General features: G+C 41.6%; 1 protein-coding gene across 1 annotated transcript in view; it reads left to right on the forward strand.

The window, feature by feature from the left end:
* Nucleotides 1-19,799, forward strand: part of TMTC1 (transmembrane O-mannosyltransferase targeting cadherins 1) — a 134,145-nt gene that overhangs the window by 25,432 nt on the left and 88,914 nt on the right. The window lies entirely within an intron of this gene.

Below are 19,799 nucleotides of genomic sequence, written 5' to 3' on the forward strand. Positions count from 1 at the left end.
TGCAGATTTTCTGTTTCTATTCTTTTAAGCTATTTCCAGAATGTGAATATCCAGGAAACTGCAGTGCAGAAGGGACTCTTGTAAAATGCATTCCACGTTCCCAAACATCCATGTTAAAATTCAGATATTGGCCAAAGAAAGCCGTGAAAGGTGAGGTTTGTGCTTGGGCTGTTGGAATGCTGCTGTTGAGTGTTTGCTTTGCAGGTCTGACGGGTCTCACAGCATCTGGAGACACCCTGCTCTGCCTTATGAGTTCTCATTGCCTGCCACAGCTGATCATGGAGTGGTTTAAATGATAATCTTCTACTGGAATATGCTGTGGTGGTTGTTTTGATTTCTTTTTTTTTCACCTCCTTTCTAAAAGTTAGGTCGTGTTGTCTTAAGAAAGTATCATTCTTTTGCCATGTGGGTAATGCAGTTGTTGGTTCTGTTTAAAGCTTAGTTGGCAGCATGTTTGCTGTAGAACCTCTGCTGGGGCGGAAATCTGCTCAGATCTCTCCTTTTGTGACCTGTGAAATCCCTTGGTTTTTCAAATCAGCTCTGGTGTAAGGAGATACTAAACATAAAATTATTACTTTGAAACTAACTATGGTTGCACTTTGGTTGTGCTTGTATAAAAAGTATGGAATAAAGTACTGTTCCATTTAATTTGTGAAAGAAGCCAGTAAACCCTCTGGGTGTTCTTCCAAAGAGGAAAATTAGCAGGAAAAGCTTGACAAGAAGCTTTCCCACTGATTATTCACAGTAAAATTCAGGGAAAGAGTAATTATCAGAGGTGGAAGGGAGATGGAACATTACCTTTATATCTTTCCCATAAAACACAACTTTATTCCCTCATACACCACTGTTACACATACAGTTCCTTCAAGACCATGCTAGGAATTTCTGCAGAGACCAAACTGGTGTAAAATGATGGCCTTGGGTTCTCCTGGGAATATTTTGGTATTAGGTGATTTAATTGCATTTACCATAATCTCTGCGTAATCTCATGACAACAGCTTCTATCACTGCAGCTGTGAATTATCTATAAAAGTTGGAAGCAGAGATTTTTTTTTTGTTGTTGTTGATTTTTGGTAGAAAACTCAATTTATTATTGTTCTTCCTCGTCTCTTTTTTCCACTGTTAATTATGTCAAACATTCATTTCAGTAGATGAGGTGCTTACAATACAAATGTTTTTGGTAAAAGCATCAGGAATTTTCGTTTTAGAAAGCTGTCACCTGGTCTGTGGTCTAAATGGCTGCTAATGCTGGTCTTTCCAATCAGTCTGTTATGATCAGCATTCCTTTGCTGATCTTGGCTGACACATTGTGGATTCACTGTCATGATCCTGCCTGTGGTCCTGAATGGTATCTCCTGAATGGAATTCCTCTCTACGGAAAATGAAATTCCTTCACTCATTGGAGATGATGGATAGCTTTCCAGCCAGAAGGCATTTATTCATGCATTTGGTCTAGTGCTATGCATTAATACAAATAGAGGAGTTTTTGCATGATATTGCTTCAAGGGAACAAAACAACTCAACAAAGAATTCCTTTTACTTTAAGTTAGGATTTGTCTGTTGAACTCCTATTAATATGTTTAACATAACTGAAGAACACACCATATCAAATGAGGGATCCATCTAGCTCTGTATTCTGACTGTGGTCATTGCTGGATGCTTACAGAGAAGAGAAGAATGGGAATGGGACCAGGACAGGGTTATCTTTCCTCACTGTGGCTGCTGAATTGATTTAGAGTCCATGGATCTGGATGCTGTATCTAGAGTACTGTGTTTAAGACTCTCCATGGACCTGTCCTCTGTGGAGTTGCCTAATTTCCTTTTTAGAACCCTTTTCTCCTCTGAGTTTGAGGGCCTCTTGTCGCTGTGAGTTCTGTGATTTTAATTACATGCCATATAAAGGAATCTTTTTTGTTTGCTTGAAACCTCCTAATTTCATTGGGAGCCCTTTGACTTTGTGCAGTAAGAAGTAGAAAGTAATTTTGCTGGTTCCCTTCCTCAAGCCCTTCATAATTTTGTAGTATGTCTGTGTGTACTCCCTTCCCAGGGTGGAGAGCCCTGTTCTCTTGGCTCTCTCCTCACGCAGACACCATTCCATGTGTCTGATGAGCCTTATTACCCTTTCTTGCACTTCTTTGATCTCTATTAGATCCTTTGGGAAATGGGCAGAGGAAGGGAAAGTCTCAGAATATCATGCAGTACACCAGATGCTGGGACTTGGATTTTCATTCATTGTATTATTACTTTTGTTTTTCACAAGCTGTTTTTTTGGTGGTTTTTGGTGGTTTTTTTTGGGTTTTTTTTTGGTGCTGATTTATGGCATTACTTCTTTCTTTATTGTTTATTATTTTGTTTTGACTGGAGTCTGTTTAGGTAATATTTACAGTAAAAATCAAAATGGAAAAATCTGAGTATATTTTATTACTATGTTTTCTATTGTGTGTACTGGCTTTGGCTGCATCTGCCTGGCCTGTTCCCCATTACAAGGGAAAGGCTGGAGTAAGATGCTGAACTAAGCTGAGATGAGCCAGGCTGATTTTGGGGCCGAGATTACACCATCGAAGGTTGCAATTTCTGTATCTGGGTCTCAGTTACCTATATGTGGGTTTACAATATATCCTTCTCTTCTTAACTGCTCTCTGGGGATCAGTAATATCTCAAACAAACCTTGGGCAAGGCTTGTGGGCTGAGTAGAAGGGCAGAATCCCCTCGTGTCTGTGCTCTATCACTTAGGGAGAATCATTGCCTCTCTAAACCAAAGGGCAGAAAGTTTGAGCATTTGCCCAAATTCACAACCATAAAATCTGACACAAAGCAGAGACTTAATCCAGGATTTCCCAAATCTGAAGCAGATCTACCTCAACAAAAGTCTTCCTCCCAGTAAATTGACAATTTCTTTCTTAAAATTTGCTGAAAGTACAGAGCCCCCCTATCATCTTCTGCTTTCCTGGAAGCTGAAAGCTTCAGCATTTTTTGCTTTTGAGTACTAAGATCTAGACAGTGCAAGCCATGAGAGCTGCTGTCCCATGGCTTTCATGTCACTATTGCATTATTTACTTTGATTGGATTTAGCCTCTCGACTCCATCAAAAGCACCTTTCAATGTGAATTAATTAAGAGAACTGCATTTTCTTCTTTCAATTGCCTTTAAAAGAGAAATGCTCCCAGGTGGCATTAAGGTAGGGGAGAAGTGGGTTTTTTGTCTTCACAAGCTGTTCTTTCGTCATGAACCGAAGGCTTTCTCTGCCTTCCCTTACACTTTGGGAGTGTGGTGTTTTTATAGATTGAAGGTGCTTTTTCTTGGGAGTTTGGAAATGCCAGAACCAAATGAGACTCCCTCAGTGGCCTACTAGCCCAAAATGAGCAGCTTTTTCATAAGGAAGATGACTTTAATATTGCAGCAGAACACTCAGTTAATTATGAGGTGTGAACAAGGAATATGTTTCACAGTGCCTTGGCAATTTTCGGAGTTCACTGATCCGTAAACAAGATTATTCCCTAACAGTCCTTCATCTCTGCCATTATTGCACAAGGATATTCAACTTGAAATTAAATTAAAAATTATCATCATTAAAGTTAGTTGAGCCATGGCTAATCTTTTGAGAATGTTTCCAGGATTAACTATTTTAGATTTGCTCAGTTACTTAGGGAAGAGAGAATTTTTTTGTCGTTCTTCCTGTGCTGTTTTTATAAAGACCACACTGTAGCAACCCTCTGCTGAGAAATATGTGAATTAGACCAGTTTTTCCGTCTGTATTTCTTTTCAAAGTCCTTGACACTTCAGGCAGCTGATGTTTCAGGGAGGAAGTACTTCTTCAAGGTACATGGTGGGTTTTTTGCAGTTCTTTTAGCTTTTGCTAACCCAAGAGCAAGGGGCTGAATTTGATTCCTGACTGCCAGCTGTCCAGTCCATCTCTGTCTGTAGCCCTCAGCCTGTTTGTATTGGATGGAAATGGACACAGTCTGTTGGTGCAGAAATGTCACACAGTTTGTGATCTCTCTGGATTATGAAGAGCTGTGAGTCCTTGAAGTTATTTTTACCATTATTTGAGCATAATTTTAGATTTTTAAGGTCAAGAGGGACCATTTATGACCATCTAATCTGAATTAGAGCATGGTACAAGAGGCAGAGCTCCATGTAAGAATTACTGCAGGAAGCCTGCATTTCTATGTGAGCTGCATCACACATCTGTCAACAGCCCTGACTTTAAAGACTCAATGTGAAGGAGTATTTGAAATAATCCTTAGGTGAATGATTGCAGCAGTATGCTATTCTCACTGTTAAAAAAAGTCCTTATTTCTGGCTTGATCAATCTAATTTCAGCTGCCAAGCACTGCATCTCATTTTGTCTTTTTCCAGTAGATTAAACAGGGCTCTCCTTGCTGAAAGTTTTGCAGTCTGTGATTGTTGTTTTATTGTTCTTCCAGATAGAAGGCTGGGCTTCCTCTGGGTACATCTACTCAGCAGTTGCTGTTGTGATGCAGTTTATGTATTTGGGTTGGAACAAGTCTCACATTAGATAGTTGGATCCTGCTAATAATATGTCTGCACTGGCATGGAGATCAGAGTGGGTGAAGCAAGCTTTCTAAGCATTTGCCAAATTTTTTTTTTTAGATTTTTTTCTTTTGGATGTCATGCTAAGCTGTTTGAAAGCAGTAAAATACAGTTACGTTTTGCAGTGCAAAACTGACATATTGTAAAAGCTTTGCTGAGTAAAACCAACTAGACTAGAGTAAAATGAGCGTATCTTTGATAATAAATCCCTGTGGAGCAAGAACAAGCTCTTCCCGTGTGCTTGTTGTGTTTTTAGCAGAAAAGTGTTTCAATCTTAATTGGAAAATTAGTCATATGAGGAGGTGCACTTATCTTGCATCTGCACACACAGATGACATTTGGATGGTGTGCTGCTCCTGATCTTAGCGCTGCCACGCATCAGCAAACGCAAGTGCTCCAAGTTTGGAGCTGACATTTTGTCTGGAAGGGCTGTGAGCCAACACATGGTCTTTGAAATGCTGCACTGAGCCCCTGCTCACAGTGGTAAAGTTGGAGAAAAGGGAATGGAGAAAATTTGGAATGGTTGTCCCTTTTAACACAAAATTGTCCCTCACAATGTATTTCTGAGCAGGTTTTATGTTGAATTTACTTTTAGAAACCAGAAAATAGATTTTATTTATATATTTCATATCCAACATGTTTTATAATCAGGAAACATAATTTTAGAGGGGGAAAATGCCTTCTGCTGAGTTGCTGGCAGCTTTACCTAGAGTATGTAGGAACCTGTCAAGAAAGCAGGGCTGTCTGGTGCTGACCTACACAGATGATGCTTCATTTGTGAGATTCAGTTAAAGTGCAAAGTAAGATGAATAATTTGGCTTTAGGTTCAGTGTTTAAGAATGCATAAGACCAGAATATTTGCATTGTGCCTTTCTACCCGCTGAGACTGTGACCCAGCTGTCAGACTACTCTGTGGTTACAATTATCTTTTAAATAATGACTTTTCATATTCTCATATTTGATTTTTTTTTAAGCATCTGTCATTACCTCTCCAGAAACCCCTTACAAATTAGAGGTGCACCTTGCATAACTGAAGAGCAATTACTGTTCCATTACCAAGTAATAAAGTGCACACTTGTATGAAAAGAAAGATGACTCAAGATTTGATAAAATTCAGTAAGATTCTTAAGATAATTTCTGAAAGTGTTTTCTGCCTTCAAACCTTATATTTTAGTAGGTGGCAGATCTTATATCTAATATCTTACTTAAAAAAGTATTAAGGAAGAAAAAACATAGAGAACTTGAAAAAAGGAATTGTTTTCTTATCAAACTCAAGGCAAATGTTTTGACAAAAGATGGTCCCTGCATGGGAGGACATGAGAGTTTGTGATTCTGATATTGACTTAGTGTGGTGATTCATTGTGTTCTTGTCCCCCTGGTAATCCTGTCAGGACATGAAGGAAGCTTCAGGGAAGGCAGGAGTCCTGGGAACAGAGTATGGTGTGGTCATCCCCAGGTTACATTTGAAGACATCTGAAAAGTACCCTCAAGGTCATGGAGTCCAACCATTAATCCAGGACCACCGTGTTCACCACTAAACTATAGCCCCAAAGTGTTTCTGAGGACTTTCTGGGCAGCCTGTTCCAATGCCTTACCACAATTTCAGCGAAGAAATTTTTCCTAATTCTCAGTCTAAACCTTCTCTGGCACTACTTGAGGGCATTTCCTGTTTTCTTATTACTTGTTGCCTGGGAGAAGAGACTTACCCCCAGCTCTATGCAATCTGCTTGCAGCACTGCAGGGCTTTTTGTGACCCAGGAGCAGGACCCAGCACTTGGACTTGCTGCATCTCACACAGTTGGCCTCAGCCCATTGTTCCAGCCTGTTCTGATCCTTCCTCCATTGTGGTTCAACACTCCGTCCTAGCTTGGTGTTGTCTGTAAATTGATGGAGGGAGCACTCAATCCCTTTGTCCAGATCATTAATAAGGGTATTAAACAGAGCTGGCCTCAGTGCTGAGCCCTGGGAACACCACCAGTGACCAGCCCCCAGCTCCATTCACCACCACTCTCTGGGCCTGGCCACCAGCCAGATTTTTACCCCACAAATGCTGCACCTGTCCAGACCATAGGCTGCCAGTATCTCCAGAGAAATACTCTGGGGCGGCAGTGTCAAAGGATTTAGCAAAGCCTTTTCAACTGGATAATGTTGCAGGGCTCTAGAGAGAGTCCAGATGGTGCCCTCAGGGCTAGCTTTTGAGATGTGGGATTCCCTGTGCAATCACTTGCAGGGTAATGCTCTATGCCAGTTACCAATTTTCTTCTCTTGGGCACCCCAAACACTGAGGTACTTAAGCAGGAAATTATTTTGAACGTTTAGGTCCTTAGATTTAATGCTTTTTGAGTAGAGCTTAGTGTGATGATCACAATCTGCTAATCCCTCTAGCAGAGTCCCCCAGTAAGTGGGACACATAATCACGATGATTACTGGGTCAGTGCAGCAGAACAGCTGGTGTAGATTGCTGGAGTTCTGTTTGTATTCAGCACAGATCAGGTTTCGACATCTCCAGTTTCCTCATGACAAGGCTTGCAAGCTTAGGTAATGGGATGGTTGGCAGTGCAGATCTCACCAGCTTGTTGAACCTCCCCGTGGAGATTCTTCTCACCTTCTTAAACTAGGCTTGGTGAATTTTAGATCCTTGGTTTTTATGGCCTTTCCCAATCAGTTAATGCTAATTTTCATGGACTGCTTCTCTGATGGGACTTGCTGTGGCTTTAGCAAGAAGGGAGATATACTCTTTGATTCAGTAAAAGAAAAAAAGCCCCAAAACTATGGAAACTAATGCAGTCCAGAAGATAATCTGCAAATGGTTGCTTTTGTCAAATGAACATCAGGTGGTAAGGGACTATTTGGCTTATCAGACATAGAACCTCTTATCATGCACAGCCAGTTATGTAATTCCTTTAACAGACTAGCTCAGTGCTGTGTGTGTCCAGTTGGATTGTCTCCAAGGCTCCCCTTGGAAGGCTATTTGTCTGACAAGCTTGCCTGGAAAGCTCTCCATTCCTTGCCTAAAAGTCTCAATAGCCAATTTTTGCCCACTTAATCCTTATGTTTGTGCGTCTCTTTTATCCTCCTTCCTTTTCCTGCCTGCATGTTAATGTGGGCACAGAACTAGAGAGACTGTAGACATACAGAACTGGGGTTAAAATCTGAGAATCCAGCAACAACTCTTTATTTTGTAAGTGTTTCTGGGGAGGGGATACAAGATTGCCATTTCTTGTTAATAAATAACATACTAACCTTCTCACTGGCTTTGTCTAGGCAGGTTTTGTGCAGTGATGATGGCTGATACTCTCCAGAGAACTTGCCTTTGCTTTTGCCAGAGAGAAGTGTATGTTTGGAGTGAATATTTTCATTTTTATTTATGTTCTTTGGTCAAGTGCCATGAGAATCTCAGCAGTTTCAGAAACTTAAGCTTTTCATTCAGACTTGCAACCATTTTGAGAAAGCACAGAACAAAAAACATCAACTGCAAATATGAGGGATGAAAAAAAATGCCATTGGATCCCCACCAGATTTGTTTAAGGTAATTTTATAGGTGAGTGAAGCACTAGAGAGAGCCTCCTGCTTCATCTTGGTAACTGGCATGCAGGAAAAGTGAAGTTGAACTATTTTGTATAGTGGCTCGTGCTTATGCCTTGTTGTACACTAGTGTGCATCACTAATGAGATGAGAACTGAAACTTAAAACTGGACCAAAATGTATATATCAACATCTTCCCTACATGTTAGTGAAGGAACTTGCTGCTTCTTGTTTTCTTCTGGACTTCCAGAGGCTTTAGTTCTCATTGTGTCAGGCATTTTGGAGACCACAGTTCCCTTTCCATGAGTGTGTTGGATAGGTTTCCTTTGCCATGCCAATGGGGTGCTGCTTGCCTGTTATGTCTGAAAAATTGTTAAAGTGATTTAGCCTGTAAGCCAATATCATAATCATGGTTTAGGAAAAGGATCATTGTCTTTCTCTGCCTGGTAGTGTACTTCTGGATCCCAGAGGGTTGTCTTCCCAGAGAGAGACATCTGCCTGTTCTCCTGTCTTTGCCATGGATTTCTATCCACAAAGTCCTATAGAAAGATTGCCTGTTACTGGACAGGAGTGATTTGCTCCCTTTTGGCTGGACAGGGGAAGCAGGGTGTGCACTTCGTTCATCTCTGTCCACCTTGGAAGTGTAGACACAGTCATCCCCAGGCTCAGCCCAGCCCTAGGGCTGACTGACTTTTCTTCAGCCATGAGGTGAAGCCTTGCCTGCAGCTGGCCTCCATGGACATGTGAGACAATGCAGCAGCTGCTGGTGGAGGGGCTGGAGTTCAGGTTGCTGCAGGGTGAGGGAAGACCTCTGTGGGCTGGGTTGTTCTGTCCCTCAGCTGCTGAGCGTCAGCTTCAGGCTCTCCAGCTCTGAATAAGATGCACCCATCACTCAGCAATGGTACCAGTTCCTTTCAAGCTAAAGGAAAAAAAGACAGGAAGTAACTTGCAGCTGCATATATTAGTGGTCTGAAGTGTTTCTGGATCAGAGGAGACAAAATAAACTTTCTGCATGAGCTTGGATGTGTGGTGCTTAGCTCCCTCACTGTGCTCTGACAGCAGAGTGATATGAAGGCATTTGACACCTTCCAGTATTGGCATCAGGAAGAGACTCTTAACACCTCCCCGAAGTTGGGTAAGTAATTTCCTGAGAGCAGAGGAAGGAATGTTGCCCTTCCCTCTCCCTGGCAGGCTTTGGGACGTGAATTCCTTTGTTTTGGAAACAAATTTGATCTGAAAACATTCTTTTCTGTAACAAAAATAGACTTTGTGGTACAGTCTCTCGACCTGATGTGAAGACTGAGCACTTCTGTTGCAAGGAGGAGCCTTTGGTGTCAGGCAGTAGCTGACTTCATGCATGGATGCCACACTGTCTGCTCTGAGTAAGAGCCATGGTGTCAGATATGTACTGAGGTCCAAAGAGCTGAAAATGCACAAGTATGAGGGGTTATAGATTTCTTCTTTACAGTTCTGGTGTTCTGGTTCAGTAAAATGTATTATATGTATTATATGGAGCTATTTATGTTAAACAGAACCCAAGCAGCTCTGCTCCCCAGTTTCACCTGCTTTGTTGCTCCTTCCTGCCCACATGCTGTGCTTGCTCTGGGTGGCTGAAGTGGATAGAACCTTTGCTTAGGATGTGTGCCAGCCTCCTGGATAATCACAGTGTTCCCTGACCTGCTGCCTTCAGGAAAACATCTGTGTCCTGCTGAACTCACAGCTTTGCAAGCTGTCTTTTCTGCCTGCAGGAGTATTGAGCAGTCAGCAAAACCTGCTTTTTGGGGTTTTCTTTAAGGGAAATATGAATTACAAAAGCAGCAAATTGTGGGAAGGAGCCCCTTTATTTTCCTTTCTATCCCTGCCATGGTGGTAAGGATGTATTAAGGGCCTTCTTAACCTTAGTTCACTTTGATGGAATGGTGCTCGTGAATTATGAAGTAATGAGTATGTAAAATTTGGTAGAAATGAAATTGTCCCTTTAGTTCTACTTTTCTTTTGTCCACAAATTTGTTAAGCAAGTGGATGTGTATTTATGGATTAGGCACCATCTTCCCAGAAGACACTAAGAAATTAATACACACAGACCATGTTGCAAATTGCATTTAAATAGCTATTGCCTTATTTTGCCACACTTGAGTGGGAAATCATGCTGCAGAGAGGAATAATGGCTGCATGATAAATCTCAAAAGAAGTGCAGATGAGATGTCCTTGTAATGAGAGATGATAATTAGCAACTGCTTTGTTTGGCATGGTGTGGATGCTGTATCTGGATGCAGCAATTGTGTAGGTGTGGTGAGAAAGCAGAGGAGGGCCAGGAGAAAGGAAACCGACTCTTGAATCACTATTTTCAATCTCAGCCAACTTAATGTTGCATAATAGAGGCACAGTCTAGCAAAAGCACTGCCAAGAGATAAAATGCTGGGTTTTACTCTTCTTTCTGCACTTCTCTGGCCTCCCAGCATCCCCTCTGTTGTTCTCTGCAGCACAATTTTCTCTCTGAGGTGGTTGGTATGTTGTCAAATCTTTTTGTCCCTTTTTTTTTTTTTTTGGTGGTGAAGTTTGCCTTGCTGTGAAATAAAAAATCCTGCCTTACTCCCTTCTTCTTGCTGTGTGAGTTTTAATTAATGTTTTTGCAAAGCGTGTTAAGATCCTTGAATAGCAGTGTGGTTTTGGCAGTGCTTCAGTCTCCTAGAGAAAAGTGTATGCCTTGGAGTCTAGGAAACAAAATAATTTAACAGTTTTTTAGGTTTAGAAAAAGACAGGTAAAAAGCCCAAACTTGGTGGGATAAAAAAACCCCTGTTTTTCTTTAACTCACATAATCTTAAACTTTAGTCTGATAAAAGCATATTTTCTTTTTTTTTAATAAGTGGAGTTGGGTGTCTTTCTTCCTGAAGTTGGGAGTCATCTCTATTGATATCTTAGGAACAATGTTCATATTGCACTAGTTTATTTCCAGAACACTGTTTTCTTACACAGCCTTCCCATTCTTTATTCTCGTGATAGAAATTAAAATGAAACTTTGAAATGTGTCAGCTGTTTTCTTAAACGATATAACACATCCCTTTTTTAAGCAGTTGAAGGAATGGAAACCACAAAACCTTCTGGATTGCTTTCAGTCCAGTGTAGGGTAAAGATGCTGAGTGTGTCCTGTATAAACTATGCCAGATCAGGCTGACTGGGAAAGCCCTTTAGAAATGCTTTGAAGCAGGTCTCTGTTTCAGGTTGTTACCACAGTGCTGAGATGTAAACTGGCAGCAGGACAGAAGTGGTGAAGAGGTCACCCACTTCTCAGTGTTGACCCAAATGTAAGAAAGGTGTTTGCAGTGTTTGGGGATTTTTTTGCATGGTTGACTTGCTTACAAAATACTCTTAGGGATTCCAGTGTTAGGAATGTTAGGAGTCACATCTGTGGTTCCTCTAAAATGGTTAGCTTCATCATGGGAACAGTTCTGCATTTTCCACATGCTTGCTTTTAAAAGTGTCCATGAAGCAGCTTGAGGACATCTGGGAGGCTGGATAAACTGGTGCTTCTGGAAATTGCAGGGACGCCATTTGAAATGAAAACCTGCTTGATACAAAACGTTTCCTTGCTGGTGAAGGTGTGTTGTAGCAAGCACAAACACACTAGCTCCACCTTTAGAGAGTGCAAGGAATTTTTTGTCCTGTGTCTACCCATTTAATTTCCAGTGATGGTGATGTTGCCTTTTTTTTTTTTTTTTTTTCGTGCTAGGCACTGCTTTGGATTGTTTGATTTAATGTTTGATTTAATCCACTCTGCCATTCTGGAGGTGAAATCCTTGAAATTTCTGATGGGAAGTAGGACCATGGTCTATATGTTCCTGGAGAGCCCTTGGATAGGTAGTGTGGTAGACTGTCGGCTGGACAGTTTGACTATATGCATAGAGGCAGAGGTGACAGTTACCAAAATTTGTGTGTGAGGAAAAGCCCAGCAGTGCAGCTCATGCTGAACTTGGCAGTGATTGAGGGGAAATGCTCTGAAGGGATTCAGCAGCTGTGGGGCAGCCAGGTGCTGCCCCTCAGACCTGAGGTGTGTGGTCCCAAAGAGCCTGCCCGAGTTCTGCATTTCAGGAACTCTTTGGTCCCTGGGGTTTGGCCGAAGCAGATGGCTGAGGTGGGATTGACACAGACAAGCTGCAGGCCATAAAGCAAGTATCTCCACCTTGTTTTTCCAGAGCTGCCTCTGCCAAAGTGCTGTAAGACAGGCTGGCACTTAGGATTCTGGATAAGCTCTCCTCTGGCCTTCTTATTATTGATTTTAAACATGTGTTGCCATATCAACGTTATTTGTAGTCATCTTATTTTTTTTTTCCCTGTCAAAAGGCAGTCTGTCTATGTGCTGGTATTGCGAGATGATAGAAGCTTTTTCCTTTTATGAATCTGTCTCTTTGACTGACCCACAGAGCAGCAAAGGGAAAGCCAGCCCTTTGCTTCTTGAGGCTCAGCAAGATATTTTTCCATCAAAGCTGGCATCAGTTGCTGTGAACTCAAAAGCAGGTGTGTCAAAAAGGTGAAAGTATCTTGGACTCTTGTGCACAAGAAATACCATATCCAAAAGGTGTTTTTCTCCAGTAGTGGCTCTAATTATTTTTGTGAAGCCTGAGCTGCATCTGGACAGTGTGGATCTGGGGGACCTGAGTCCACAGGAGATGAGCTCTCTATTGCTGATGGGGAGAAAGAGGGTCCCCAGAAGATGACTCAGAGGGGAGGATGCAGAGCCATCCCCCATGCACTGCTGATTGAAAAGGGTGCATGGGGTGCCCATTTCCCTTGACTAAAGTCAGCCTTTCTGAATACCCCCTCTGCCGCCACTGTTATTGCAGGCGTTTTGAGCAGCTTTCATCAGGATTTTAGTGTGTGGTTTGGGGTGCTTTGTTTTGTGAGAGTAAATTGGCCTGTCAGATTCCCACTGAGTGCTGTCTGAGGCAGAGCAGAGAGGGCAGGAGAGGGAGCATCCCCTCCTGGGTGGGGTTGATGATCCTGAGCAGTGATGAGCACTGTAAATCCTGAATGCTGTGTTGGTCAGCACCAGGAATGCTGGCAGGACACGGATGGATAGCACCCGGTGGGATTGTCTCATTCTTCATCAAGTGCTGGCTCTCTACCAAGAGTTGTTCTGAAAAATAATCATAAGGAAGGGGAAAGAAGTTATGGTTCCTGCTGCGAAGTCAGCAAGAGCTAGCTGTTGACAGAAGTGAGAGTGGAACAGGGTCTGTAGGGTTTTGACTTCCTTTACCATAACTTGCTGGATGCTGATATTATTTTTATCAGATCTGGCCTTGCAGAGTCAGGAAGACAGATCAGCAAGAGAGAAAGAGAAATTGAAATAAATGAGATGTCAGGCAGGGTTGATTTTTAAAGTGAGCTTGTGTGCATCTGGGAGATGGCTGGTGGAGGTGAGGGGTATGATATGGCACAGCACAGTCCCTGTCCTGCAGATGTTACTGAGGAGCAGACACAGATCATGTTTGCAGCAGGTCCAACCCCACAGCTGGCCATCATCCTCAGTCTCTGCCCAGGGACAGGCACAGGGTACAGAGGGCAAGGAACTAAAGCAGAGGGTAGCCTGCTGACCCTGGAGGAGGGAGGGAACATGAGCAAGCTCTGGTTGCCTCCCAGCAGGGTGAAAAGTAATTTTATCAGATTCATCCCAATGAAAAAAAAATCAACTTAGACATCCTAGAAGTCTTTGCTTAAATGACACTGTTTTTTTCGCCCTAACCATCTGCAACATGCCACCATCACCTCCACCCCAAAATGGAAATGGAAAAGGAAAAATAAATAATTTCTTAGTGAACAACATGTTTTGTTTCTATTTTGGACATTGTCTAAATAAGCAATGTGGAAAAAGATCTAGTTGCATTAACAGTCACACTTCTCCCAGGGGTGGAATAGAAAAAGGAAGCTGTTAAGATGTTCCTTCTTGTTCCCACCAGCCTGGGTTGCTGAAGTCTGGTCAATGCAATTCCATGTATTTTTCTTGTGGAGCTTACAGAAGTGCAGTGTGGAGATGGCAAAAGTATTTGCAAATCTGGCTTGAAATAAACCAAAAATTTCAACTGAAGCAAACATTTCTGTCATCTCCAGACATTTTAGATATGTTACTGCTACCCTGCAAAACTATCAGTATTGCACATATAATAGCTAAGCTTGTGTAATAAAACAGGAAAACCAAGTGAAGGAAGCAAAAAATCAGCTCCTGTTCTCTTTGGGAATTTCTGGGAATTGCTGGTATTTCCCTCAGCAGCAAAAGTTACCTTTTGAGCTGGGGCAGAGTGGGGTCAGTTCAGCACTTTCCTGGGGAAATACAAGTTTATACCTGAGCATTTGCCTGCTGTGGTCAGTGGAGCTCAGAGTGGTCAGGGAACTGTATTGCTCTCTGGTCTCTCTCTTTATTTTGCTCATTTGTGTAAGGTATTTCTTAATCCATATTTGTAAATGGATGCAGTAACCTCCTTTCTCCCCCTGTATTCTTCCTTCCTCCCCCTTCCCATCTCTACATTAAATGCTTGAGAATAAATTGGTAACTCTGCTTCATGGGGTACCTACAGCACTCATGTCTGACCTTCAGAAGTTTTCCTTTTTTTTCCTCTTTCAATATGTTTGTAAGGAATCCAAATAATTTAAACCAGCTGGAAGATCCCTGAACTGCTACAGTTCTATAATGTTCTATAATCATTTCCCTCCCAGCTTATAAAACTGGCTCTCTGTAGTTTACTGCCAAGCCCTTTCATTGCAGAGTGAAATAATAAAGGTCTCTGAGGACTGTGTGCTTCTCAACTCTCTGAGAGATCGATGGGATCAATTTGCCTCTGTGTGTTTCGGTGTCTCTGTCCTAATTCTGGAGACAGCTGCTCTGCTGTGCTGTCAGGTGGCTGTTTGCAAAGGGAGGGGCTCCTGGATCTGCTCAGGGCTCTAAAGCAAGATCATCAGAGTTAAAAAACCCTCAACAACCAAAAAAAAGGGAGCAGGGCTTTATTGCTCTGCAAGAGGTACTGCTGAGTTGGGCAGAACTGTTCCTTGTCCCCGAGGTGAGCAGCCCATGGGCTAATGCAGCACGTATGGTTTGGGCAAGAGTTTAAACTCATGCAGACGATTTATAGTGATTTTTGTAATGTGAGTTTTATTAAATTGCCTGAAGCACAATATGTTCATCAAGGTTTTGCCTTGTTTCACTCCATCCATCTTGTAAAACCTGTTTCTTTCTGGCCCTTGTGAAAAGTGCCCTTTTGTGTCTTCTCCATCGTAGCCCTGAGCTATCAGTCGGAGGAAATGAAAATGAAGCTTAAGCAGTGTGCTTGGGTGAGCTGGTGCTTTCTGGAGTGAGCTTTGACAGGCAGCAGCCACTTAGGTAAACTCCTCTCCACTGCTTCTCTGTTCCTCAGAAAACACTGCAGCAACCTCCTGCCCTGAGACGTGTTTTGTAAAAGTGCCCTTTTGCCTGAGCATGAATAATACATATATGTGTAACCTGAAAGTTTTTTCACTCACTTACAAACAACAGTCTGTATTGACACTTCCCAAATTTTAATTATGTTTTAAAAACCTTACCTTTGTTTTTACTCCCCAGTTCAACTTCCCATGATTTGTTTTTGTCTGGCTTGTAGGTATATTAGATCCTTTACTTGTTTAATTGCATTTTAACCACAGGAGTGTATGTGATTGGCACTTGTAATAGGTCTTTATTTCTCTAGGAATGTTTGTGGAATAGCAAGTCTGATGGCTGCTTTATGGATGTTACATTTAATCAATACCTCAAAAACAGCAGCTCTGTCTTTCTTGGTTGGCAATTTTATCCATGCTGGCTGATACTTTTCAGTTAGTTATTCAAAAAGGGCTATTTTTTTGTGTTTAATGATAGGATCAAACACATGAAGTGCAAATACTAAAGGAGAACAAGAAGAGAAAAAGAATCTCTTAGTTTCATGCAAATTTCTATTTCCTGTGAGTAAATCAAACAAGAGTCTCTGGACTGTTTTTGATGCAGCATTGGAAGGTAACAAGCCTTGAACAGAGTTCCCAGTATGTTTTCCATTTAGCCAGGTGGGTGATGTGCTTCTGGCAAGGGGGTGCCTGGAGCAGAGGCTCTCAGCCAGGTGGGAAGGTGTTCTTACTGTCAGCTCCAGCCCATCCTGCAAAAGGCTGGGGGTGTGTTACAGGCTGTGACCAAATCCCCAAGGCAGAAGCTTCTTGGATTTTTGGCTGAATACAATATTCCATAAACTTTAATGAGAAACTGTGCAGGATCTTTCAGGCTTGCCAGGCTTTTAAATCTCAGAGTTTAAGCCCACTTCTGTGGAAATGGAGACTACAAAATCTTGTTGTTTTCTTGCTACTGCTTATTTTTTGGAACTTGCCAATGCAATTCAAAGTGAATATATCTTAGTGACTTAAAGAAGACTGGAACGTTTGTGGTTTTATTTTTCTGGCAATAGATGAGACTGAATCGTGGTCAAAATAGGATAAAATGTAATTATTTTTTATAATTCTGCCAAGTTTCAGAATTATTTTTTTATAGATGTGCTTTTTGGCTTTTACCATTTATTATCTGTTTAGATGAGATATAAAGAATAGCTTTGCAGAGGAAATCCGTTTAAAGTAAGCCACTAATCTTTACCGGCTATTGCAGATTTTAATTTTTATTTTTCACAGATGAACCCTATCATAACTGAACCACAAATGTATATGATGAAAAACCAGTCCATTTTTAATTTGAAGAATTTAAGGATTTGTAGATGTTTGTATGGAAAAGCAACAGAGATAAAAGTTGTTGGAAGTACAGTGTTTGGTAGTTCATGCCAACAGTAATAGCACAGGCACAATTTACTTACAGGGCTGCTGACAAAAGAAGTAATTGGCTGCCAATGTTTGAATTGTTTTCTTTCAGATTCTCTCTGCAGAATAACTTTGGCATTGGGTTGTATTTGCAAACATCAAAAAGTTTCTCTGAAGGGATATCAACTCTGAAGAATGTTATTTTGATTCTTCACTATATTGCTAACAGACTTGTGTCATTTGTGTTTAAAAAGAACAAGCTATTTCTGAGGATGTTAAAAATAGCAGACTTTTCCCTAAGAGAAAAGAGTGAGGAAGGTTGGAGTTTTGTATTGAGAGATGGCTTTGGAATATTTACGGATTGCTTTATTTAATCTGACAGAAGCAAAGGGACAGGATAGAGAAAATGTCAGATTAGGAGTTTTCTGGAAAGGAAATACCTTCCTTCTCAAGTATTTAGTACTGACATGAAGTAAGCTGTGTTTAAAGTAGCTTTTGGAAAAGGGACCAATCTCCCCATACACATTTGTTTTACTGTCCTGAAGATCCACAGTCCTCCTCCCCCATCAAAGCAGTCTGATGACTGCTCCTCTTTTCATCCTGATATCTCAAAGTCAGGGATTCAAATTGTGAATGCTTGAATTTTTTTCCCCCCTCCTCAATTAAGTGCAAAATATGGATTTAAATGTCATTTTTATATAGTTTCAGATTACAAGTAAATTATGTAGGAATTAAAAAAAATTCCAAACAAGTAGATTTTGAAATAAAGCAGTACTCTTCAGGCTGCATTTCCCAGTGCATTTCAGGTGATCTTCTCCCTGCATTTCTTTTCAAATTGTGCCCATATTCTCTTCTGAAACCAGACTTTCACTTACCCCTTCTACTTGATTTACCAGAAATGCTCACAGTAAACCACGATGTGCCTCTCCAAGCATTTCTAAAAGGTTTCTCTGGGGGATGACCTGACCCTAAATGATGACTTATAAAATATAATTCAGTTGAGCAAAGATATTTAAGAAAAAATCCCAACAATCCACAACTGACCATTTGCCTTGATTGAGAGCAGCTTTGCCTGTAAAAGTTTTCTTTCTTCCCCTCCTTCCTCAAGTCAAACTCTGTACCAGTAAAATGTTTTAAATTCCTTAAAAAGTTATTTCAGATTTGGGATTTGGACCAGCTGACTCTTACCTACCCCTATGCTTCTCATCAGTGCCTATCTCATTTTTAGGGCTGATGCATGGAGTAGAAAGGACATTACTAAAACCAGTGACAATCTCACAGACATTGATTTCTGTGTCCTTTCTCTCAATTTTTTTTTTTTTTTTTTGTTTGTTGGTTTGTTTTTCTTTTTAAAGTTTGCTTATTGGCATCCTTGTCAAAGACAACAGCAAGAAGTTAGCTCCTTAATTCCCTAACTGGACATATTTAATGTTAAAGCTACCATGGTTCCTGCTGTAAAATAACAACTAGCTGGACCAGTGTGTGTTTAGTGACATGAAACCCTTTACAGAGAGCATCAAAGCAAGGCAGCAGGCTTCCTCATCTTTTATGGCTCATTTATAAATTTTTACTGGGACACTTGATTCCCAGGGGCACCTCAATAATTTACACTTGGGATAACTGAGCCTTGTGCATGAGAGGAGGATAACCTCTTCCTTTCTTCCAATAAATGCTGTCAGGTGAGATAGTTTTTTGTGATTAGGGAGTGTTTTAGATACCGTGCAGACCTTGTGCTCCCTGCCTGTGCCAGCAGCCCCTTTCCCAAGCCTGAGCATGCAGAGTGAGTGTGGTCCATGGATGTGGTGCTGTAGTTTGGGGGTGGCTGTATTCCCATGCTGCCAGACCTTCCCTGTGCAGCCACAAAAGCAGCAGTCAGTCTCTTGGAGTCCTCTGTGGTTTGGGTTCATCTGCTCCTGCTAGGCTTTCAGGGAAAGCACAGCTGCTTTTGCAAGTGGAGCTGCTCTGGGGAAGGCAGGGGTTTTCCTGCTTCCTGTGCTTCAGGGCAGCTCCTGAGTGCTCACTGGGGACACCAGTGATTGGAACTCCAGTGGTAGCAGATTTTTTGGATACTGCCACTGGATCTCTTGACAGCAGCAAAGATCTGAATATTGCCATATATATTTTCCTGACTCATCTCTTTCCCCCTTAATTTCCTCTTTGTGCCTGCCTTCCTTTCTTGTCCTTTTATCCCCTCTCTTCCTTATAACACATACTCACATACCCTCTTCTTCAAATGTGTTTTCAGCCCTCTGCAGTCCAAGCAAATGGTTTCCAGGCTGGATACAGGCATTACAGGAGAAGAGTCTCCTACCTCAATGGCTCTGCAGGAGCAATGCAAGGAGAGTCTGATGCTGATCCTTCTAGAAGGTGTTTGGTAGGGCTGGAGAGCCTGGGGAATTGCTACAGTTCTCTAGAGAGCATTGCAAATAGAGATCTTTTCCCATGGCTTGTCACATGCCCAGAAACAGTCAGTTGTGATGGAAATCAAAACTCTGCAGTCCCTCTACTAAACCACAAACCCCTGCTCCAAACTGGAACGACTGAGTTTTCCCAGTAAAGTGGTTTCAGAACTTTGTCATCATGTGTAAATCTCTTAAGTTGTTTATTTCAGGAAAAGCCAAACTGTTCTACCTGATACTTCCAAGGAAGAAAACAGTTTCAGCTTAACATAAACCCCTGGAAGAGAAAATTTTCAGCCTGAATGAATAAAGTTTTTCAGAAGCACAAGCAGCTGTAAATAGGGATTTGTAGCTGAATGTGGAGAGCAGCCAAAGCTGTGATCAGTGCTGCTTATAGTGCTGTTACTTGAAATATGTCTATAGGAACCCGTCACAGGGCTAGGACACGGAAAAAGGAGCCTATGCCTCAGGTGTGTGTGATGCAGAGGAAATAAAATGGCAGAAATCAATGGAAGCTTGAAATTGCA

Source organism: Lonchura striata, chromosome 5, assembly GCF_046129695.1.
Source record: "Lonchura striata isolate bLonStr1 chromosome 5, bLonStr1.mat, whole genome shotgun sequence".
Lineage (NCBI taxonomy): Eukaryota > Metazoa > Chordata > Aves > Passeriformes > Estrildidae > Lonchura > Lonchura striata.